We start from the raw sequence: 25711 nt of genomic DNA on the forward strand, positions 1-25711 counted from the left end.
TATTTAGTCGTAAGTTCTAGAGACTTGTAATATATAAATATTGAATATTTATGAACAAATATTAAATATTTATATAGTGTATTGAAATTAGAAACACATAAATCAAGATATAACATTCTCCACTTTATGCAATGGAACATCGTTAATAATTCACAATTTTTGTTATTTTTTTATGCATTTAATACCATAAAATATTGTACCCTCATTATCATATTGAAAAATGTAAAACTATAAATCCACATCGTTACGATTAAATCATTCGTGAAAAAACAGAAATGAGTATTTAAAAAAATTATGAATAATATTTTATATATTTCTTAAATTACTATCAATAATCCATTATAAATGTATAGTTGTAGTATTTATGAAGACCGCCACTGGAGAAATAAGTCAATAAGACATACAATGACTGCCATTTCACGAGATATCAAGTAATTACGTAAGTACTCAGTTTGATGCTGTAGGCCTAATTTAGCCTACGATATTTATACAAAACTGTCTGTCTGAAGCTTATAAATCAATACATTTAAACTTTATATGCATAGAATCAGAGCATGTAATATATGTGGTTACATTTGTATGTTTCTATAATTTAGCTTACCTTGCTCGAGTGAATCCTTGCTGTCAGAATTTCTGTTTTCTGTCGCATCCCACGATGCTATGGCGACACGTTAGCAGACATCTTGAAACTCTTTTTCTTTCTTTCTTCCCGTGTTATGAGAGATGTCGGCAAGCGTGTCTAACGGACAGCAGATGCTGGGGTTGGCTGCACACCGCAGACATGGCGAGACTAGGAGAAAGATTCCCGCCATACTCCTCCCAGAAGTAACTGGCAGATTACAACTTCAGAATTTACAAAGTATTTAATATTTTACTTCTACTATACAAGTAAAGATTAATGTTCACGTAATTATAATTAGACAATGAATAAATATTGTTTTGGAATACAAAATAAATAACTGTGATTGTAACGCAGAATTTCGGTTCTTTAACCACATATATGAGCGCTCTTTTCAAACACTTCACTTTACTTAAACATGCGTTAGTATGCCTAGGCTTATTTTATTTAAACATTTTTATATATATATATATTTTTTTTTAGTTTCAGCGTGAAATTATACGTCTCAGTAGTAGCTTTTGTAAAATGTTCGTTTGTTGAAAATAATTATTAATTTTTACTTTATATTAAACTGGAAAGTATTTTCGCCTTGGTGGAATACCACACGTTAGAATGCCTGTAGGTGAGCAAACTAGTGCAAACTACCATTCGTGTTCAGTGAAAGAAATATTGGTTCCATCTGAATATTAGCAAAATTAATTTTCTTCACGCTATTATCAGCCTTTGTTACATTAACTTTTTTGTAAAGTCTAAGAAATTAACAATAAAATGGCAAATGAGTTCTCAGCAACTCTCAGCTCCCAACTATAAAATTTGTCTTTATCATTCTTATAAAAATATATAATTGAGTTGTTAACTAATTTATAGGTCTTCATAATATTAACTTAATCTCAATCTAAGTAGCGAAAAGCTAAGAAAGGATTGAAAAATAAGACTTTACTTAAACTAAGCTAAATCTGTGTCTTGGGCGTGATAGACAATACCAACATAGTAGTTGCTGTGCAGTCCTGCTATAAATTTGCATAACATTGAGGTTGATAAACTGTATGGAGTAGGAAGACTTGAAAGTCCAAGTTATTAGCTTGGAGAAATTATTAATTAAAATATATCTCATTACATCTGATTACGTTGATGTATATTTAGATCTGTTTTCTTGAATGTTCCTATGTTTCAGTCGTGCGCTTCTGATCTCACGATCAACTTTATCGGTTTCGTATAATGTTAAGCATATTTGCGTCTTCTGTTTTAAACATGTGCAGTTGACCATCCGACTTGAAATACGTAAGTAGGACTACATTGACTGTTACTGAGCATTCCTTACTAAAATATCTTTAAGAAGAACAGTAAAGTTAAAATGAAATACCATTAGTATGCGACAATATTACACCTGGTAAGACAAGTAATCATAGATTCATCCTCACCCGTCTTCAACTGAAAGGATTATAGATTATGGGATTTTGGGGGTAATAAATTGTGTTTATAACAACAGAGAAAACCGGATTTTTATGCACAGGCCTAAGCAATCTTCAATAAACTCGTTCACTAGAAAGTATACTGCTAGTTGTTGCTGTGTGAACTTTGCTGCTTAAAATTCCAAACGTCTCCAGGAAATAAAGAAGAGATCTTCACAGCATCTAAACTTCACTGTAGGCTAATTTTTTATCCATACAGCGTAGTTTAAATTTCGAGATTTTATATCTTTATATTTACGATATGTTTGCAACTTCTTATCGCCGAAAGTTTGGTTTCATAAATCTGAAACAGGTCTATTTTGTAATACATTGTAAGTTTATCTACCATTATTCCCCTGTTGATTGCCAGAGCGCCAACACAGCCATAAACAGTGTACGGACAGTTAGTGACTGCTGAACGTAGAAACTTCATGTCAGTTGTCGTATAATACGTTCTATCGTTATGTGATTACTATGCCTCTATCGAGGTAATAGAATTCTGTTGCTTAGCTAATAACCAGCCAACCCCAGAGAGGTGGAACTAAGAACACAAGAATCTGGGAGAGCAAGTCTTACATTAATACTTATATAAAAATTCCATGCATTTGAAGAACAAATATAAAATAAATTTTGCCGAAAAGAATGAATTTGAACGTACCTACTCATGGCGTTATGACAATAATATCGGCCTGCTGGAAATGTCTATGTATAAGCTTCTCTGGAAATTTAAAATAGTGGCCTATTACCAGACTGTTCGTCGATAGGCTAGTAAATTTTTCTCGAGAAAGAACATTAACGACTGGACGACGAAAGAAGGTTAATAATTAAAATATTTAAGTTTGTATGTTAGAAGTTCAAGATATAAACAAGAACGGTTGGATGAAATATTAATTGGAGTAAATACAACAGTGGTTGTAATATCAGGAACTAAAATTAATTTGAAATTACGAAATACAACCGACAAGCAATTTAATTTGTAATTATTGTAATTTACAGTGAAGTCAGTAAAAAATTAAACAAAAATAAAACCACAATTACGGCTGTTTTAATTATACTTATTGGAATATATTTAATGGATGCTAAGGTATACTTTTAGAACAAAAACCGGAAACCGTACTGGACAAATTTTAAATACAAGAAAGCAATACTATCCAACATAATAATTTATTATAATGAGTCACTCTTCATAAAATATTCAGAAATTGAATATTGCGTGGTTAAATTTATGTAATGCGATCTTTAAAGACGGTTTAGGCCAGAGCGGGTCAGTATTTCTTGGCTGTTAAATGCTGATGTTAACAATGATAAGACTGAGCTATAATACTCGTATAATACAGTTCAAAATACTGTTTTGAATGAAGACTAACATTTCATTGTGTGGGCTATAAGAGTGGATTGGTTCCTTAATTTCCTTTTGAAACGTCTGGTTAATATATATATATGCAGCCAGATTTGGTCGGTGGATTAGAAACTTTAGGTTAGATCGGACTTAAAATTGTGAAACATGCAATTAGAAAACACCGCAAAATAATTGAAAGGCTACTTGACTACCTTCGTTTAAAAAATCTTAGGTAGAATATATTAAATATTAAAATCACAAATATAAGGTTGTCTCTGAATTAAAATAAAGAGGATCACTTTCTAAACCATCCCACCAAAAACTAATTCACGGAAAATTGTCCGTCTCTAGAAACTATTAGTATTGTCAGGTAGTCAAGAATGTTCTGTATTTTATGGAATTAGAGGGCTCATTACCGTTTTTACAAGAGTCAGCCACCGATCCCTATCATGTATATATTGATAAAATGTCTAAAATAATTGTCTCTCAAAACTTACAGTTTTGGCGGTACTAAGTCATACAGAAAATGTAATATGCTGTAGAGTTAATGAGTAATTGGATTTGCTGTTTATAATATTGTACTCGGCAGCGTGAAATTAAAAACTTTTAGTAAAGCAGTGCTTAGGATATAACTGTCATTGTTTATTTTTATATCCAAAAGGTGGTAGAAAAATCATTATCTCTTAAAGATGTCACGGAATGTTACTACTGATGGCTGTGACTGTTAGTGCCTTTGCGGGGAAGTGCTGAAACTCTTTAACAACCTTTTCATGTGTGCCTGCTGTCTGACATGGGAGGGAAAATAGTTTTTTAGCATAACTTAACGAAAAATAACAGCGACATGAGTACATTTACTTACAAAATGGTAAAAGATAGAAATGTTCTTTAAAACTGAGTATTATTAATAGATGATTCCTTATCATAATACTTCTTACATAATATCAATGTTTAAAGATAGATTTTTGAATTATATAGTTTCTATGTACTATGTGGAAATCAACATATTTACAGATAACTCTTGTTACACGTGGGGATTGCGTTCTGCGAAAACTCTTAAAACGGGAAACGATAACAACCAACATTTTGGTGTTAAACTGTAACCAGAATATTTTGATGCTAAGCTTTTCAGTTATATCACATTCTCTGATAAGCTTGAATAAGTTCGACACTGTTAAGAGGCTTTCAAATTTGGCTGCGAATATGATATTGATGCTTCTCATACTGCTGAAATAAAACTGCGGTTATGCGAAATCGTGGAAACAGAATGCGTACAATATTAGTCACCTGTATTTACACGTATAATACTGAACATATGTTCTAAATATTGTGATAAGAATTATGAAATACAAAAGTTAATAATTTATGGACATATGTTTACGAATTACTTTCATTAGTCGTTACAGAATAAAAAGAAATCCTAGATAGAAAATATATCTCAGTCTATTATGGAAAATTTGAGAACATTTTCAAGAACTATAAACTTTTTGAAGTGTGGTAAATAAAAAACAAGGAAATATCGACAGGTAAGATTTTATGAACTTTTGACCAATCCGACATTACCATACAGCTCCGGAGAATGGACATTGACAAAGACATTACAAGTGATGAAAACTGCAGAAATGTGGCAATATGTATTTTTATAAGCAGAAAAAAAAAATTAAATTCCGTGGTAAAATGAACAAGAATGTATCGTTTACCTTGGTGTTCACTACCAACCGCTACTCTTGTGTGTGTGTGTGTGTACTTAAGTGCGTAGTTTCTAAACTGAGCATAAAATTTCACTTCAGTGGTGACGACCTCTGCCAATAATTTTGTAAAAATTTGTGACAAATTATTATTAATTCTACTGGAGTTATTTTGGATATATGTATGTTGATGCTGATGTATGTTTGGTATAGACAGCGTTTCGGCAATTGACAGTTCTTTCAAGTACAAGTGATTTTTGATGTATATTACTCTGATATATTATGATCGGTTTTTGTTTTATAATAATAGTGAAATCGAGTCCAGAACAATCGACGTTCTAGGCTACCATAATATCCCATCAATAAACCTATAACAAAAACTAATCGCATGAATGCGGTACAGAACAAACTTCCTAAACGTCGTGTACCATCACATATGCTTCAGACAATAGAAAATTGTCATCATAATATTGGTATAATTTCTTCCCAAATTTAATTTCAGATTATGACTGTTTGAAATATGTAGTCGTAAATACGGTAGCTCCATATGTCCTGTCGTGTTTTAGTTCTGTTTGAATTATAGTGGACCCCACACCTCCACATCAGACGGATTCAAGTCGAATATCACCCTGGACACTAAGTAGCATTATCGTCTTGCCCGTCGGTATTCTACGTAAGAAAATTTATCCTAAGAAGCGGTTATAAAACGTAATCACATTCACTTTCTTTGCTCTTTCACATTCCAGCCAAAAGGCTTATGGAGATGCAATATAATGGGATGATTATGAATAATGAATTTATATCGGAAAGGTAATTGTGTACGTGAAAGGACCGAGTCAGACGTCTGGCATTGGGATTCGTTTAATCCCTGTGATGAGAAAAGTTTTTTTTAGCCAGCGAGATGTATTATTACGATTGCCGTTAAAGAGTAACGTAAATTTGAATGCATATCTCTTCCCTTTGTTCTGCGACTATAAATTTGATAGCATACTACAAGTAAATTTTCTAGAATTCCAAAGAAAATTTTAGGTTCTTTAGACCATTTCTACCTTGAAAGTTTAATGCTATGGTTGTCTTGCCGACATGTGTGTCTCACAGCCAACAAGCCTCGCCGCTCTTGTAAGCTATAATTTATACTACTTTGTAACACATTGTAGCCGCTTCTTTTCGGGGGTGACTCCGTTCCTATAATTAACGTCGTTACAAGCCCCTCCTCCTTCCGTTTTCACTGTAATAATACATTATAATTTATTTGAAACAGAATTTTTCCCTATAAGTGGAACAGTGTGTGTGAATGGCAGACATAAATGTACTGGAGTACATGTTTTTAGAAAATAAACTGTTGAGAACTATGTTGTTTACAACGACACGTTCCTAAATTTTATAAGATGTGTGTTTCCAGGACTCACAGTTCTAGATTTTTAACCTCGGCAGTTGAACCAGAAGCAGCCGTAACAATTCTTTCTCTTTCCCCAAGGCTGACGGCCATTTTTAAGTTACTGGAAGTTCGTTCAATTAACTCTGATGTATTTAATTGCTTAAATCTGTCGGCGCACGAATAACATACTCAAACGAACGTAAATACCGCATATTTATTGTTACGTTGAGAATGTAATCCATATCCGAAATGTAATTTAATATAAATTTTGTTCTAACTTGAAAGTATCTTAAAACTCGAGCACCGAATAGAGATTGGCCAGACCGAACCTAACTTCTTCCAAGCCTCCAATCCAGAGGACACTAGGGCGCCTCTCCCTTGGATAATGGGAATGAAGCTTGAAGCTAACTATTAACCTCTGTATAGTGCTGGAATTATAAAATCATACAGCTTTATCTGAATGCGTAATTAGTCTTCGTAGCATGGTGATTCATAAAGGATTACTCTCTCTCTTCAATTAACTTTTTTTAGGAGATTCCGGCTAATTACTATCACTTCTAACACTGTGTGCGAATGCAAAACAACTTTTCATTTTGGTACGTTGCAAAAGCGGAACAATAAAGTCTGTAGGTGTGTGGGCACTTAACAACAACAATAGGTTTAACGATCTGCATGTTAGAACATATTACAAAAAATATTTAATAGTGTCCCTTTAGATAATGTGTTATTAATATCTGCAGTTCTATATACGCGTACATTATATTTCAATTATTTTAAAGTGTGTACACTAAAAGTCAGTATATTTATTAATCTTCCAGTCACAACTATTCCTGTAATGCGAAATTATTTATTCTCTAACTTTACCTGTGCTTTAACTAAAAATGTATCAGCCTTCACAAACGTGTTTCTTTGAAAATCAAATAAATTATTACAATGAACACTAGAATTTCTAAAATGTAAATTCTGTTTTCCATTCGGTTGCAAATCAGCGTTACGGTAGAACATTTTTATTTGTGAAATGAAGCAAGGGAATTTCAATATTCCGGAAATATTTTAAGATATAAAAATCTAAAAATATAACTATGTAGATCAATTGAACTACCTTTACTACATCTAGTTCGTTACTTAGTTTTCTCTGCTCGACTATTCGGAACGTCATTTAAAAAGTAAAATTTAAATTCCGATATTACAGAATAACCGTATTACATTTGACCTTAACGATGTTTTCACATTACTGTTGACATCCAGTGATACTGGTGTTGTACTACAGTTTTATTAAGTATTTAGTATTTCTTCATTTTACAAGAGTAGTTAATTGTTTATCTTCGTTTCCTTCTTGTGCGATCTTAAATAGCCACAACAGAATCGGATAATCTTTGTAGGGGCTGTTATATGCACTTAAGCTCCCATAGGCCTATATTCTTTTAATCCAGCAAGTATTTTCTCTCCTACCTTCAACTAGTACCTTGGAAAGATGTCATGTCACTCGTAAAATTAAGTTTTTACGAGCATTTTATGAACAGCGCTGTCATGTTAACTCATCCCCTCCTCTCTCCTCTCCCTCTTCCCACCTAATATAAAATGTTCTCCTTGCAGACTTGGGGATCCCTTATAAGAAGGTCTTTGTATATCTTTCTTAATCTTTGGCTGCTGAATAAACTTACATATATTAAAAGTATAAAGTCTTTTTCATATGTCCCATAGCAATATGACGTTCCTTAACAACAATCAAACGCAGATCTGATGGGTCTGAAAGATACTCAGCTAAATATAGACCTATTTTACTTCCTATGTATTAAATTAATTTTTAAATTTTAGAAAAATGGGAAAATGTGTTCAAGGTTATCCTACAGAGTTAGAGGGCACCATTTTATTTGATTTTCATATATTTCTTAGCTTCAAATGAGCATTAATAAATGTGTAAATATATTCAATACTTCTAGGTTACGTTCATTGATCTTCAGCTCTTTGTACCCTGCGCAGACTTATATCGTTATTTCCATAATTCAGTACTTTTATTCCGTGTAATGAATAGCTATTCGTTTTCCAACCTTATCTTCCCGAATGTCACCTTTTATGCAAATTAATATTTGTTCTTAGAATTAGAGGTTCTCGCGGCGGTGAATACAAAGATGTCTGCCTCCATCATAAGGGCGATCATCGCCCTGATGATGGAGGCAGTAAGGACCTCTGAAATATTGATAACTTCTACCAGACTGCACGGCGCTACAACCCAAAAGACGGCCATATAGTGCTTGCTGTTTCTTCCCTTTCAAAATATACAAAACCACGTATAGGTATTGGAATATTAAATTGAAGTTGAGGTTGTCTTCTTTGATTTCTTTAAAATAACATTTAAAAAATTTCAGAGGCACCGGTAAGATATATTCAGAATTAATAGCATGATCTATGATGCTATCTCTTCAGTGACTAATTTGCATTTAAATACAACTTACGATGCCGTAATTAAATTAGTCCGACTTACATATATAGGAAACATAACATATCAAAAATAGAGAAATTCAATAGCTGGGATGTTTCTGCAGAGAGACAGCACAGATCTACTAATATTACTTTCTGAAATGTGATTTATTTACGTGAAACAAAGTCATATTAAGCATACTTCGACTGCCTTAATCTTTGGATTGTGCCTGTCTATTTAAGCTTTGCTTTAAGCAGTTACATGTTGCACAAGTAAGCCTGCGTCTAATGCTAAATATAAGCTCCTTCGTCCTCAAATGTTATAGGTAAAATCGATTTTAAGTCCTGGAGTAGGGCATATATATATATATATATATATATATATATACACTCTTTTAAAAATATGTCTTAATTCTCTGAGGTGATTGTTACATTTGACTTTCTACGCTAATTTTTCCAGTGTAATAGGTGTGTTTACTCATTTATTATGGAAAAAATACTCATTCAGGAAAATTGTCTTCAGTTCTGTAATCGTGTGGGCCTATGTAAAACAACGAAATAACAAATTAACACAATTAACAACAATTAGGCACTTGTGCTCGCTAAGAAATTAATTAATGTTTGTTTAGAATTTGTATTGACATTAAAAATAATTCTCTACCGATCGTATGAAGACTACCAAGCCAATAAATATAAACGTGTTTTCAATTATATCTTTTGAGACTGTCACAATTGTTCAATGACCAGGCATGTTTTTAGAGTTCATATCGCCCTTCATTATGCCACGGTGGTCTAGCGGTTAAAACGCTGGCCTTGTAATTCTGGGGTCTCGGGTTCGATTCCCGGCGGTACCCGAATTTATAACTTGTGTTGGGCAAGGCCATGGTCTAGGCAACACGGAGTTTTCCTCCGGGGGCTTCCTCGGTTTCTCCGTGGCATCCCATTCACACACAGAAGAAGGCAATGGCAAACCACTTCTGGATCATCTGCCAAGAACGTATATGAACAGGTCCCAGTCCTAGAAAAGGATGGAAGGATCCTGTTCATATGGACCTGTCGTCAGACAACACTAAATAAATAATAATATAAATAATAAATCGCCCTTCTAAAATGTTGCAGATATCAGTGCCTTGAAAATTCATAATTTGTATAAAACTGCACGAAAATTAGGATTACAATAGGATCCTGATCATATACGGAATGAGAGAGTGCCGATGAATGTATTTTTTTTAGAAATGTAGGTTTAATAATGAAGGCCACATAATTTTTGTTAATGAAAGTTTCATTCATTAAGTACATGTACTTATTCTATGAACTTTGAAATATCTTTCGCATTGATAAAGTGTGTTGGTTTTTAAAAGAAGTTTATGCAGCTTAGAATACCCAGAAGTTTCCTTAATTGTAACATTTTAATCACTGAAGGAGTTTTTATAAAAACAAGTCTGTGATATTCATTTCATTCCACAAGCAATTAGCTATTGTTTTCGTTAATACTTGAAATCTTAAGATAAATACTTATCCACTAGATCTACAATTCAACGTAGAACTCTAAAGCGAATGATATAAAAAGATATACAGTTCTGAGAGTTGTTAAGATCATATTCTGTCCAATGTACTTGTTGGTATTGGAAGTATAGATATTTTTCGCACTTCATAAAAATGTGAAATCTTCAGGAGTGGGAGGTGAATGGGACCCGGTAAATTTATAAGATGTAACAAATGAGTGTTTTTGTGATAAAGAAATGTAAATCTTTTGGTGCTGTATAATTCATAGAAAGTTGCTGGTATATTACCATTTCAAATAAAAACTTGACGCTGTTTTTTTAAACAAAACTCATTTAATTTTAATATTTGTCATTTTAGTGAATTAGAAATATTTTAGACTTGATACTAGGTAATAGAGCCTGTTTTAATCTTATGACACTGTCATCTCAGTTCTGTTAATGAATTTTATTTTTCCTCAACCACCTCACATAAACATTAACAATAATTTGATTCTTCTGTTCTCACCTCAAATTTGATACAGAAACACCACCTTCAGAATGTCACATACATATTCTCCTTTATATTCATAAATACACGTCGCTCAGTTGGATGCAGGTGAAGTGTTATTGAGTACAATACTGCTGAATATGCTACACCGCTTCAGGACTGTGCTGCCCTCATGCGGTTAAGCAATTGAATAAATCACGCCTGAAAGCAATCTCTTCGTCTCATTACCGTTGCAATCATAAGTATGCAATGTCACACAGATAATTATGCCTTGATAGTCCGCTAGAAAGCAAATTATATAAAATTTAATACTCAGAAAAATTCATACTTGAACTTATACACGAAAATCAATAATTAGAGACGGTAATCATCTAGCAGTTTGCTGTTAAATGTTTCCTTTATATTTTTTTTGTATCATTGAAACATCCCAGAATAATTCCAAATAGCTTCAGAAATAATACTGTAAAAGCACTAGTCATTGTATACTATTACAGTTCACAGAATGTCATGAATGATTCTGATAATCAAATACATACTAGGTAAACAGTTAAATATTTCTCCCGTACCCTGAATGATGCTTTTGTCAAAGATTGTACAATGCCAGTAGTTACTTCATCTGTGATAGTCCATAAAATTCAATGCGGCAGTAGAAAAGGTTCTAAACGTCGGGCCAGGTGCAGATTTGTTCCTCTCGGACAATAAGTTACAAAGGGAAAACACTAAGCTACGAAATATTTTTAAAACTGTTAAAGAAATAATCAGTGGTGGTAAAAACAAAATTGAAATTGTTGGGAAAGTTACTGAAAATTGTACAAAGCAAAGGAATCTAATATATTTTTGTGAGGCCAGGCAACAACATCTAGTCCTATGTTTACAAAATTTAAGGCGGGGAAGATGCAAGGCATCTATTTTGAAGGAAGAAAGTAGGAAAGGCAGCTTTTCTGATATATGGTGCGGCTAGGACGCTTACCGTTACGTTTAAAATGTAAATGATATTGACAGGGTACAGTAATTAAAGCGGACCCTAAATTAAAAGCAACCTTGATACTGTGTCAGTTACTTCTCTCGTGTTTTTAGAGCTAGGGATTTTCCGTTTTGTTGCGTAGGTTATATAAAAGGTTTTTCGAGAGTTTTTCTAAGTTTTATAACTTTCCTTGCAATGAAAAGCAGAACACCACAGTAACTTAAAGGGACTTTTGTTAATTTTCTTTGTTACATACACAAAAGAGGAGGCTTTACAACACAGTTCAAATACTTGTCTAATTTAGCTTTCTTGTTTCATAGAAAGGAAAAGTTAAGAATTTCGTAAATGCCATCCATTTTAATGAATATATTTTCTTTATATATACACGCACGGAGCAAGCAAGCCAGTCAACCCTTTTATGTTCCATCACGATATGCTCCTAAGCTTGGGTCTATGTGTGTCTCAGTTCACCAAGTGGAGATGTCTTCGTATTTTAGACCAAGTGTATAAGATGGTCTTAGAGAATGAGAATAAAACCACTACTAGTGTTTTCAGGGGTGCAGAATCAGTATTTTCACAGATATTTTATGGTGACAACAGAAAATGTGAATTCTAAATCAATAAATATTGGCCTGGTTTTTCCATAATGCCGTCAGCTCTTACTTCTGAGCCACAGACTAAATATTAATTCATAAATTATGTATTATTAATGAGTAGCCTGCTGTGGTGTTATTTTGGGTAATGTCTCTGAAGATTAAGACAAAAGATGAAACGCAGCATAGGGAAATTTAAAGAAAAATTCACGGCCGTTGTAAATTTATCTGGATGATCGTTATCCACTTGATGAAGTATGGAAACTTTGTTTTCGGAAAAGAGAGACCTGATATCAGTGTTGTACATGTGCAGCTTAATTTAATATTATATAATTACCTTACAAGTAAACATCATTCTAAATTGAAATTATTGTTATTGCGAAACATAAAAACAAAATTGTTGGTGTTATGCTCCCCACACTATTCGAATATTTTATGTAAATTTAAGCAAGCTTAAATCTAAATACATTATTAGATTTTAACTATTTAAAGAAATATATGGTTGAGTCTAGTTGAGGTCCCTTGCTGGTGAACACCTGGATGATACTTTGGAAAGACCACAGTGGTTTCTTACTGATTAGCTAATCACAAGTATCTCATCAGACTTAGCCTACTAAAGGAAAATTTACCTCAGAGTTTGTCAGAATCTGAACAGCATAGTTTCACTAAACAAAGACATTTTAAAAAGCTAGTCCTTAGGCAGTCAAGAAATGCACCTTCTTTTACGCAACCTAATGGTTCTTGACGTCTTCATAAAAGTCCACCACTTGTCGCTGTTTCCAGTCAGATAGGGTCCACGCGCTCATTATTTAATTAAAATCCGGTTTTTATGTTACCCTCATCTACATTAAGACTTTAGAAGTGATCTCTTCCCATCAGGCCGTCCGACGAAATATTGAACGTATTCATAATATCTTTCATTAATGCTACATGCCCTGCCCACTTTATTCATCTTGATTTAATCACAATAATATTTGTTAAGCACTGCAAATTATGGCGCTCCTTGTTTGGAAATTTCTAGTCTTCTGTTACTTCCTGCCCTCCTTAGTCGAAATATTCTATTAAGCGTCCTGTTCCCAAACAACAAATGAGTGCAGTTTCGTGCAGTAATTATTTTGTACTTAACAAGTACAAAAAAATAGTTTGTTAATTCAGGTTGATAGATCTATCATTTTTTGTTGTAAGATAATGTGTTATAGCTCAGTAATAATAAAAATGATGGTATTAAGGAACAACACGAAAACTAATACCAAATATTGCCAAAAAAGCAGCAAGACGTTTAATTTAAATTAAGTCCCTTTCTGTGCAATCAGATACATTACAAATTTACATGTGAACGACAAAGGATTTGGCACTAAAACTATTTAATTCCCTACTAGCATACGCGTTTTGCACTGGTATCTACGATAGCACAAAGTAAAGACATGTAAATATTTTCCACCCCTGAGTATGATGGTTTCAATGTTGATGCCAAAGTATTAAAACTCTTTGACGAGAAACGACGAGAGCCGGCATGTAATATACATGTCACGTGGACAACTGATTCAGTAATGGGTTTGGACGGGACTCCCCCTCTTGTTTCGTTTATTACAATGTCTAGCTAAGCCCAACGATGCGTCAGGAACCTCACTCCAAATGCATTGCAACACACACACCGACACTGTAAAGAAAAAATCTATACAAGTTTAATTCTGTCTCTGTACATCCCATTAACAAACATAACACCAATGATTTAAGCGTCTTACGACAAAAGTAAAGTTGTCTCTCCTTACGCACCACACAATAAAGTCTTAAGGTGAAATGGAGGTAAAAATCTAAAGATTATTAAAGAGCAAGCTTGTAATCTTATCTGCGACACCGACTGTCCTGACAGGTTTTCATGATTTTGCTCAGCCCCCACCCCCCAGCTACACACTTTCTGGAACAGACCACGACCGCTTTCTCCCAATCCTTTGAATATCACGAACGTGGTTATCATTCGACATAATACAGCGTCCTTAAATAGTGTACTAAACATCCACTTACTCATCTTTATTCTCGGTACGTACTGGAAAATTGAATTAGCGTTAGTAAGTGAAACACTTCTCATACTTGGCATTAAGCAGTAATCTGAAACCGTTCTAGTATTGTTACAAGTTAAAGGAATCAGCTGTCTAAAATTCAGGCAAATCCTGAAAAAATATTAAATCAACACTATTTTAATGGCTTTTTAATATATTCCTGGAAAATGCTGACTTTCAGAGTTTCACTTACGCCTTAAAAAGTCACAGCACGTATTCCGTGATAAAGTTTGCTATTTCTATTTCTTCTTTGATGTAGTCTATTGGGCCCTGTGTTATATTCTCAACGAAATTGAAATTAGGACAAGATTTAAAACATGATTTTATTATTAATATAAATTTCCAAAAGTCATACATTTTTTCTGCCTTCAACCTCGCAAAGTGAATATCATGGTATCATGGACACAAACTAGACACTAGTCTCACTAGCCAAACGACGTTTTCGGCTATATTCCGTGTGCAGTTGCTTGTTGATCTAATTTTGGCTAATGCGTCTCACCGCTACGTGCACCCTCCGCCACAATTACGGCCTTAGCAGATTTAAATACCACAGAGGACGTGCCCTGCGTCCATTAAATCATACGGCAAATGTAATAACCGCGTGGTACTCAGATCACACTTCAGTCCGAATGTTGCTTATGTAGTAATGCAGGCTTATGAAACATTCGCATGCCTCCCAACACTTCCCTTAAACAGCTGTACCTGTAGCCTAATACATGATGTGTTTCTCCTGTGAGAACATCTTTTCTCTTACTCTTTGGTTTGCAATACGACTACAGTTCAATCTTATAATATGCAAAGACGACATTTTGAAAATCCAAACGGGTAATAGCGTCACTGATATTAAAAATGTCACACAGCTATTTTTCACACTTTATTGGTTATTGAAGGACCTTGTGGAACTGTTGTCTATTAAATTTAAATATTATTCAAAAAGCATACCTACAAACATGCTGTTCCATTTTTTAGTAAAAATAAATACAACTCGTAGAGGGATCGCTTCAAAAAATACATAAATACATTTTTTGTAAGGTTCTGTGTTTCTAATAGGTTATTTCTCGTATTCGTTTGGTGTAAAATACGATTTGCTTCTTAATAAAAATGATGTTTATAGTTAAGACTGTATGTTCTCATAGAATTCCTGACCTGTGTTTATATATGTCTACAAATCATTACAATGCTGAAGCCACTGAAACATTTTAGTGCCCTTTTATTTGATTCTCTTACATTGTAATTTTATTTTTCAGCTTGGGATAAGTATTAATTTAGTACACTAGTCTGCGGACTATTCAGAATGATAACCTCATTAAATACAAAGTTGCAAAAATGTATTTTTTATTTCGTACTTATTATTTCTCACGTGTCTCTTTTTTACACGTAGCATATGGTATGAAGTTATGACGTGAATAGTAAATTAGTATCTGTGTAGAGAGACGACTATTTCAGTGGTAAAACGTAGGCTAAGTGAACTATGATATTTTATTTCGATCGTTGTCAGTTATGAAGTCTCTTTTCTTAAATGTAGGAATCAAACGCTTACCTAAAACTTCCAGTGAAGCAGTCTGTCATATTATATGTTTACAATATTATTGAAGCCGTATATTAAAAAAAATATTTAATCTATGTTAGATTGAGAATTCAATAAAAATTTTCCCGATCTGTAATAGATTTATGTAGATAATTCATAACATATATGGGCCTGATGTTTATATCATGCTAGTAGTAATGCCATCCATAAATATTGCTGTAGGTACAGAATGTTAAAATAAATTCTATATTTATAAACATGTAGGCCGTCATTATATATAAATTATAATTTTATTAATGAGATTTCAAGTTTTCACATGAAGATAAACGTCTTCCGGGGTATTGCACAGTGTAACCTGGTAGAAGTTCACTGATGTTTCAGAGGTTCTTCCATCATCAGTGCAATAATTGCCCTTATGATGGAGGCATCATGTATTATTAAATTTCAGTAACTTCTACCAGAGCGAACGGTGCAACACCTGAAAAGTCAGTCGTCTCCGAATATTTTATTACCTAATTTTCCTGAATGTTAAAACTCTCCTAACACATTAAAATATTTTCTTTGAACACATTTAGGTCTGTCCATTATAATAGAAAAGAGCACAAGACGCCAGACACCTTCTAATTCCTCTTATTTCTACTATTTTCTACATTTTATTAATTTGCGTGTATGTATTTTCGATTCTGAGTTAAGTTCCGACATTTGCAGATCTTTTTCATAATGTATAAACTTATAAACGTGGTCGTAAGCAGTATTTAGAAATGAATTAGGTTACTTTTACCTTAATGAATATTAAGCCTTGAAGTTATAACTAACTCCTGATTATAAGTCTACTGCGATAGTGAGTTAATTTTCAATTTTAAAGGTGTCCTTACTTAACTAAAACGGGAACCAGAGTTCCTTATCTTAAATTCCAATCAAAGTTTCATTTACTTACGTAAAATTGTGCAAAAAAGCGGGAAACTGAAGCCGGCAGCCAGTCCAAGGCAGTCGTTTGGATCAAATAAAGATGAAGCAAATGGCATCAACGATTAGACCATCAACTAATCGAAAGAAGTGATCTTTGAGTCGCCGGGAACGATTAAGTCTACAGCAAATTATAATATAGTGAAAGACATGTAATGCATTATGTTAAATTGTTGGTAAGTGTCTCACTTTAGTAAGTTTATGAAGTTTATCAATACACACATTTTAAGCACTGCACATTCGTCTCTCGTTTTCTACGGCACACAAAAACACCTGTTAACGTATCTTATCACTCTCATTATTATACACGAACTAATTACAAATATTTCAGTTAGAGTTTTCGCCCCCGATGGTCGCAATCCTGTCGCATGCTGTGAAGCCGTTGCTTTACTGCGTCACCACACGCAACTTGTGAGAATGTCTTTCTTAACAGTTTTACTGTAATAAATACTCTCCTTACTTCTACTCACTGAAAAAGTGCCATAAGTGCTAAGACATTGTAGTCTGTACTAAAAATTATATTTAATACTCTGAAATGTTGTTTAGCTGTGAACAATTTGAAACAGTGCGGTCATTGTTAAATACGTTTGCAAATACATTACAAAATATGACGTTGTAAGATTTTCCAAGAAGAGTTTACAAGCATTTAATATTGTAGGCTGTAGCTGTGTACCATTTTTGTACATAGCACCGTATTTCAAATGTAAGAGAAGTAAAGACCAATGGAAAGCTTGGTTCATAAACATACATCTCTCATTTGCTGCACGAATGTGGGTCACGAAGCAAATGGATGGAATCATTTTCTCTGTTTAGGGGTGACTTTCACCTACAAATACCTTTTCTCTTCTTGCAAAGAAGAGGGTGTTTTTATTTTTCTCCTTTATGTCTATATGGTTAGTTTTATGCATTTTATGGGAGGTTTATGGACGGTGTTTCTTTTGAATGATGTGTAAAACGGACTGCCGCTTTGGGGAAAGTGTAACGGGATTTTCTTCGACAAGAAACTTAGTATTTTCGGGTGACATATATGCGTAAGATTTCAGTAACCTGCATTTTCGGTATTTGTACTTTTATAATCATGTGTACAGCCGAACGTCGCCGTTGGACTCCTGCTGTGTATTCAAAATATAACGACTTCGACATTGGCCCAGAAACCGACATATTCTGGGATAGAATTTAAAAATGGGCCACATTCCTTTCTTTCTAGCTTAAGGTCATTAATACGGAAAATTGTTGCTTAAGCTTTAATGGTGTTATATCACCAGGTATTTCTGATACTGGCTATTTCGCTTTCCTGGCCCACGACAGGGACCAATGGAGGGCTTTGGTTAATTCGGTGATGAACCTTCGGGTCCGGTATGACATCTAGTTAGTTAGTTACTTCTGATATTAATTTTAGCCACACAGCGATGTGTAACAGTTGTAACATTTCCAAAAGCTGTTCCTCGTCAGAAGAAGACGGTTATGTCTGATTTGGCATATTACTGTGGAGTGGTGCTTGGGAAATGTATGCAGCTTTATCAAAATACTTCTGTCATAGACAAAAGGCATTTGGCTGTAGTATAATGAATGAATGTTACACATAAGCCTTGGGTTATTTGTCGATTTTATAGTATTATAAATATGTAGAAGCATAGTTTGCCTTATTTGAAAATACCACATAGAGAAGTAATCACAATAAAAGTAGAGTCAAATTCGCTATTTCTAGATTTTGTGTTCAGATTCGAAGATGAAAAATGTTATTTATTTGGGCTCCGGATAAGTCTAACTTATTTCGAAGTGACCACGGGGTGCAGAGCCTCGTGAGGAAATGGTTTTGGTTATAAATTGTTAAATACCTAGCAATTATTCTGACTGAGCATACTGATATGCTATACTGAGTATAAAATGTAATTATCAACAATTATTTTGGACAAAGTATCCCAAACTCTGACTGGGGTTGACAAGGTGTTAAAAAAATAGTAGGCTTACGCTAAATCTGGACTGGGCTGGTCGTAATTTGAAAAACCATGGCTAATATATCACTTGTTAATATAAAGTGAAAAATTAAAGTTAATTTTCCTTTCTATTGACATTTATGTTACCAATTCTTAACAGAGGAGGTACCTGTCTTAAAATTTGTCCCCCACACCCAAAAGAAAAGAAGCTGGCTCAAATTTTGTGTTCCGGTTTTGTTATCTTTTCTCCCAAATTTATTATATCGGAATGCATTAATAACAGTCGCTTTGACATAATCTGTAAAATTTTGCGAGGACAGAATCTTTCTGTCATTATCCACTATTCTTTCCCTAAAGTTGGACTTGGGTTCTTCCGTAATATTTCTTACGTATAACTTAACCTTCAACAAAACATTAGTACTAACTTCGAATTCAAACAGTTAAAACTTTGAGTCAGGAAAGCAAGTAGAAGCCTAAATGCCTTCTTAAAGAAAAGAAAACCTGTTTTTGTTACAAACATAAGGACGATTTCCCCTAGATGTGGGTCAGCCGGAAATCAAGACACACCCCACTTCTGTCTCTGAAGGGGTAGAGAGTTGCTTTTGTTTGTTGTCATGAGGAATGGTTTCATGCATTGTATGAGTATGTCCATTCATATTCGAAATAATATAACTCTGGCTTACCTTAGACCCGTATCACCACCATTTCTTCGTAACATGCTTGCATGAAAGGACTGAGTTACTGATAACCAACTGAAGCAGAGTTCTTCTTGAGAAGCCGTATGCATTCTCAGGTAGTCAAGAAATAACCCGTCTTCTACGGGACCTTAGGGTCCAGGACGTGCTCACAGAGACTACTACCTTGAGCCAGATGATTCAAATCCAAAGACTCGAACTGTTTCTTTCAGAGCCATTTTAAAATTATTATTTAGTCTATTTCTAGAACACTCACATGATCTATTCTTTTCATGTTTGGCAGCCAAAATTTTGTCTCTACCATACGTGCTACGTGCTTAGCCATCCCTTCCTCAATGCTTCGATAATCCTAATGGTATTTGATGAGTACGAATTATAGTGCTCCATATGATTGATGGAACCTGAAGGATCATTACTGTATTCACAATAATCTTCCATTGGTTCAAATCCTGAGCCAGACGAATTCAACCTACATCTTTCGGCCTCATTTTTCGAAGGTATATTTTAATATTATCCTCCCATGTATGCGTAAGCCTTCCAAATGGTGTCTACACTTCTGGCTTCACCAAAATATTGTTTGTGTTAATCACATTCTCCATACGCGCTAACATGATCGCCCTGATGATGAAGGCAGCAAGGACCACTGAAAGGTCGGTAAACATCTACCAGGCTACACGGCACAACAACCCATAAGAGTCACCGCCGTGAAAACCTAAAACCTTACGATAATAACAGCAGCTGTTCTCCTTAATAGCTGTTTTCTTTGAGCGGTCTCCCAAGAACACCGAAATTTCCAACTAAGGAGTAGGCTAGCCATCTTGTCATAGTTCTGATATTCATAATTAGATTTCCAAAAGCCGCCATTTTCAATGATAAAGATTACCCTTTGTCTACCTAAGACGCTACGAAAACTCGAGGATAGCGGGGGTACAACATCATGCTTTCTTTGTTTCTACACTACATAAAAGAAGTAGTCAGCGTCATGCTCCGGCCGCATCGCCCCGAGGACTGTTTGGACCGATTAGACAAGAGACGCTGTACCAGAACCGGCCTTTACACAGTAAAGTGTAAAAGCAGTTGAAAGCAATGCATTAAATATTGTCAGCCTGACATGGTCTCAAGTTGCATAAGCTTTAAAAGCGAAAAGAGTGGTATATTAGCTACAAATAAGTACAAAATCTTATTCACACGTCAGTCTGATTACATTTGAGTAAAGAATAAAAGACTTTTAGAAAACAGTTCATTAATGGTAAATAATGGCAAATTGCATACCTTTTCATTAATGCAGTTTATTCCTATGAAAATTTATAGATTCCTAAAGAAATTTGTTTCACGTTGATTTTGATTTTATTTTCGTAGCAAATTCTGTGGACTAAGAACCATATTCTCCCTGAGAATACTCTTTGGTTTCTGATAGTATCTTGATTTAAATTCTAGTGTTAACTTGGTTTTATTATATTTACACCTTAATAATAAAGATGCAGGTTAAAAAATAAAAGTGTATCATTTATTTAGTCTCATACGAATCTTCAGGCTTCAGAAACTAGAAGCAACAGGATCTTTGTATTCTGCTCTCATCATTATAAAGTAACATTGTGAGAAGTCAGGTGTAGCCCGCGCAACACAGACATAACACTGAACATCTGCAAAGTCATAATTCAAGTACGATCTTCAAATCGTTTACATCAATGTAAAATGAGATTTAAACAACACTTCCGTGTTATAACGAGAGACCCTTGACGGAAGTAGTTTAGCTAACCGTAATAAAATATCTAGGATATTATGTAGATATTGTATTTGAAGCCTAGTATCGATAAAACAACGGTATCTTGACCAACACTGCAGCAGATATTGTTGTCAGCAAGAGAGTATTAAATGGAGCCATGTTTTTTTCGATTTATATATATGTAATACGATGAATAAAATAATTCAGGAGAAAGAGATAGCATGTCAGATCGCTAAGACATTTTTTTTTATTTTGCGGTGTGGAAAAGAGGCATTTTGATATTTAACGTGACATAGGTACGAATAAAGGACGTTTCTATAGCGACAAAATCGGAGTACGGTGGAAAGGGAATTTAATTTCGTGTGTGTGATATCAAGATAATGTTCTCTTGTACATTCTTCGTTTTAATAATGCCACAAAGAGCGTTGTAAGCCTATATACACCGTGTCTCACTGAGTTTTTTAATGGAATTAAAGTGTGTGAGAAGAATGACGAGATTAAGAAATTGAAATATGTAATGGCTAATTTTCCTCAATTTTTATTGCAATTCTCTTAACCAGTGTTTCTAACAGTAAAGAGGCTATGACAGGCGTGATAATAATAATAATAATAATAATAATAATTACTGTTTGTGGTATATTTCAAATTACAAGTAATACAATAATTGCGACTTATGAACGATTCTGTCCTATAACCAAATACGCGCGAGATAAAATGATCTCTATTCTTGAACTGAAAATATAAATGCTTTACGTAATTGACCTGTAACATGAACAGAAAGTTTGTAGGAGTATAAATGTTTGCAGTACAAAAATACCTTGGCGAGTTATAACATTTTCATACGACTGATAGCAAGAGAGGATTTTATTAACAGAAAAATTAACTTAAGAATTTTGCTTGGAACTCCTTGTAAAATACGTAGGCCTAAACCAGTGATATATTAACTTACTACTTGTGATAACGTGATGTGATGTGTTATGTTGTATGCTGTGTTCCATAAAATGAGTAGACCTACTAAATCAGCATTAATATTAGCCAGTAGTTGTAACAGAGACCCTGAAAAATTCTGAACATCATTTATCACTGCAAATATTTTAAACGCGTCGCGTCTTAAATGAGCCACACAGACCTAGTGACATACATAGCGTATTTTATAGTTGACGTGGTCTGAAATATGCAGCGAAGGCCCCACAGTAATATTGAAATATGAGAAAGAATTACGGATAACAAAGATGCATCTGAAAATATAGCTGCATTTTATAAACATCAGGCACATTCACCATGCAGAGGTCAGCTGCAGTCTGTATCTAATCTTTCTTTAAATTTGAAGGCGTCGGTAGGCATAAAAAATTTTGGGCCATCAGCTGCGTCAATTTTGAGTGAAATGTCAAGGTTTCGAAGACCAGCTCTCCCCATCGTAAGGTTAAGTTTTCTGACGATAGCGAAGGTCTTTGGTTGCTGGAGAAAATGTTATAAAATTCATGCGCGATAAACATTTTAAGACTTGCAAGTCTGTAGTGGTTTTAGCCCTACATTTAAATACAACATGCATGCATGCAGTAGCCGGTTTCTCGACTTATGTGTAGCCTGTTCCCTTAAATAAATAAATATACGACTAATATAGCTTTATAATAGTAAATATCTGTAGCCTATTAATTCCATATATTATTTTCCTGCGAAGAAAATTATGAAATAAATTATTTCCTTCGTAACCAATTCTTTATTCTCCACTCATCCCAGTTAAAAATGGATTGATAGCAGGAAAGGAAATGCATAATTATTCCATTTTATAGAAGGATCCACACTTACCTTCCTTAAAAATAAATGCAGTACTACGTGGGTGAGACTAAGTATGATTTGAGGTTTTCACGGCGGTGAGTCCGAAGATGGCCGTCTTCTGGGTTGTTGCACCATGTAGTCAGGTAGAGGTTTACCAACGTTTCAGAGGTCCTTGCTGCCCTGATGATGGAGGCAACAACTCAGAAGACAGCCATCTAAGTGAGAATAATCTGATATTTTACTTTATTTTAGCTACAACAGCAAATCTATTTGAATGTCGGCTTTCCTTTGATTTTATCAAAAACCAACTAAACATAAATGAAATTGCATTATTCCTCTGATTATGTAGTGTGCGAGGGGAGAGAAGAAATTCATATCGAATTTTGGCCAGGAAGTCTTTTGGTAAATGGCCACTTGAAAGACTAAGAAACAGATGGAATAATAACATTAAGATTCATTGCAAAAAATTGTGAGAATGGAATGTGTATGGAACCAGCTTATATCCACTTTCAGTAGTGGGCTTTGGTACTGTTGCTGTTGAAACTTCGATTTTTGTTGCCTAGGTGGCAGCAATTAGTTGCGTACAATTGCTGCGAGAGGGTTCTGATCGTAAGTTTTGTGGCTTGAATACCGGTGGAAATGACAAAAGGACGCCGCTAATTAATTTTAGAGGATGACACTGGAGAGGAAGAAAGTCCTTTTTATAAGCTATTTTTCCACTGTTCTTCAGGACTTCATACGATCAGCGAAAGTAATAATGCAGACATGGCATTCAGAACCAGATTTGAATTTCGCATACAAAGGACGTAATGCAGTCACCGTTCCTTGTTTTCGTGTGTAATCAGCAACAGCTGGATTGCAAGGGTCGCCCATTGGCTCACACTTGGCTGCAGCATGACTCGTAGTGTAGCGTGCGCAATGCGATCACGTGACGGCTTACACTTGAAGGTTGCTCGGTTGCATCACGTGTATGTACATATGGGAAGAAGAAGAAAAACAACTTGAACACACATGAAGGAGTTGGACCGCCTTTCTTTAACCTCTTACACGTTCCTATACTCCGGATACCGAGTATGTAATCCTAGATCATACTCGACGTACGTAAGGAACTGCAAAGTGCAGATGCTAGGGGAATTTTTGCGGCAGAAAAATTACTAAAACGACGTAGTAGAACGAAGAGGTGTTGGGAGGGGGAGGATTTCTCCTTACCACAGTTACATTCCTAGACCAACAGCATTCTAAGCTAGTGCAGTTGCATTCATGACGTCATCACATTACTAAGAACATTTGGTTTATTCGTAGATTGGGAAAATTTTGCTGCTAAAAGTTGGGAAAAAACTAAAAAATCTTTCTCTTCAAGCGTAGTATTTTTATGTTGGTACCAAACCGGTAGGCCATGTTAGAGTTTTGTTGTATTTTTTCTGCCGAATTCGTCGTTTCTTTTATTTTATTTTCTATTCTCTTGTATTTTGATAGTATTATCTACTTGATATATCATTAACATTTCAAACTGCAATCAGATATTTGAACATTCTAATCGACCACTATTACAGACATCTAAATCAGCATTGCCATGGGCCATATAAACTCGCGCGTTTTAAGAATAAAAAATGATCTTGCACTTCTCGTATGGTTACGTGTTTCGTCAAATACCCTGTCAATTTTACCTTATTTCCACCCTCCCCCATTCTTTCGATGGTGGCTATGATTTGCAGAAAGCTCAGCATGACGTTTAGGTTCTTGTATTAGGCCCAAAACGGTCTCCAAAAATTTCGAGATGAACTTCTTGCAGAAAATATTTAGGGCCTTCATTGTCGTACATTCAATTACAAGGATTTGTGGACATCGATTATGACAAACATCTGAGCTCTATGTGAAATATTTAAATACAAGAGACCTAATAATTTTTTATATTTCCGAAGTAATTTTGGGGTGGATCAAAATAAAGGTAAATGTTTGATTTTTAATAAATAACACAAATTAAAGAGCAGTGAGTGAGTAGTGTGAATGTTTTGTTCAATTCTTTTCCTTGTATATATTGCATTCTGAATATATTGATGATGAGGGGGCCATGTGCTGACAGAAGGTATACTCCTACATTCAAGTCAGTAAACTGCCAAGCAATCCTTGAGCGTGCGCGTAAAGCAACTGCAACTGTAGAGACAGATAGAGGAAAGAAGGGGAAAGAACTATGTATGACGTAAACGGGAGTCGAACTCCAAACCTCCACATTCCTGTTCTCCTTGGAGCCCGTTGCTATCAGTCATCACTAAATTTTCTTTGACATTTGTTGATGCTTTCACATGCGACTCGAATTTTTACGGAATAAACATTTATTTCTGTACATACAACGTTGCCAAATCTCTGTCAGAGCTTGTTCTGCGTCTACTTTTATCCCAGAGCTGTGTTTCATTTATGCGTTACCCACATTATAAGAGCATTTTCTTCTCGTCCCCTTTTCAGGGTGTAGGATTTCAGCTCGTGTAGTAAATTTATATTTAAAATAAGTTAAAGGCCCTTATGATGTGAAAATGTTCATGGAAACAATGCTTTGAAATTTTAAAACAAACCAAAGTGT

At 34.5% G+C, this 25711-nt stretch overlaps 1 protein-coding gene and 1 long non-coding RNA gene across 7 annotated transcripts in view; one reads left to right on the forward strand and one right to left on the reverse strand.

Annotated features, from left to right (window-relative positions):
• Positions 1-843, reverse strand: part of LOC110830622 (uncharacterized) — a 32608-nt gene extending 31765 nt beyond the window's left edge. Inside the window, exon 1 of the long non-coding RNA XR_002543308.2 lies at positions 602-843. This is a non-coding gene — a long non-coding RNA (uncharacterized LOC110830622). The remainder of the gene's footprint in view (positions 1-601) is intronic.
• Abd-B (Homeobox protein abdominal B) overlaps positions 1-25711 on the forward strand; it is a 314220-nt gene that overhangs the window by 195699 nt on the left and 92810 nt on the right. The gene's annotated exons all lie outside the window — the stretch shown is intronic.

The sequence above is a fragment of the Zootermopsis nevadensis genome, unplaced genomic scaffold (assembly GCF_977971745.1).
Source record: "Zootermopsis nevadensis isolate Lab colony 2312 unplaced genomic scaffold, Znev_1.0 Znev_ptg000001l, whole genome shotgun sequence".
NCBI classification, from domain to species: domain Eukaryota; kingdom Metazoa; phylum Arthropoda; class Insecta; order Blattodea; family Termopsidae; genus Zootermopsis; species Zootermopsis nevadensis.